The following is a 543-nucleotide window of genomic DNA, read 5'->3' as shown; positions in this document are numbered from 1 at the left end:
GAGGAGAACAACCATATTGGGAGCACCGGGGGAGCAGCTTGGGTCTGGGGCAAACCAACTGGGAGTAGGAGTGGGGAAGGTAGGGATGAACCACTGGGGTACAGAAAACATATGAAAATACAATAAAAACCTTGCATCACCACACCTTACTAAGTTTGCAGGAAGCCAGGAAGGTCTACATAAGTATTTGCAATGAACTCTATTATTTTGGATAGGGGTAAGTTGGGTACTAACAGTATAGGGTCATTCAGCCCAAACTCAAATGATGCCAGAGCAGTCTGGACTGCTGAAAAGTACATGAGGAAGGAACAAAGTAAGCTTTATTTTTCCTTCTGGAAAAGGTGATCTTCAAGTTTTTCTTTTGTTTATCCAGAGCCAGGTGTTTATGTACAGTTAAAACATATATTCAGTTATTTCTTTTAGATACATTAAATTTATTATGCAGACTGAGCCAGTGTTATAAAATTTGCTTAATTTTTTGACAAGTTTACTTTGTTTCATTTGGTCCTTTATTTGGACTATACGAATTTACTTCACTGCTGA

Source organism: Corvus brachyrhynchos, unplaced genomic scaffold (assembly GCF_000691975.1).
Source record: "Corvus brachyrhynchos isolate BGI_N302 unplaced genomic scaffold, ASM69197v1 scaffold56, whole genome shotgun sequence".
NCBI classification, from domain to species: Eukaryota; Metazoa; Chordata; class Aves; order Passeriformes; family Corvidae; genus Corvus; species Corvus brachyrhynchos.
This window is presented reverse-complemented; position numbering follows the sequence as displayed.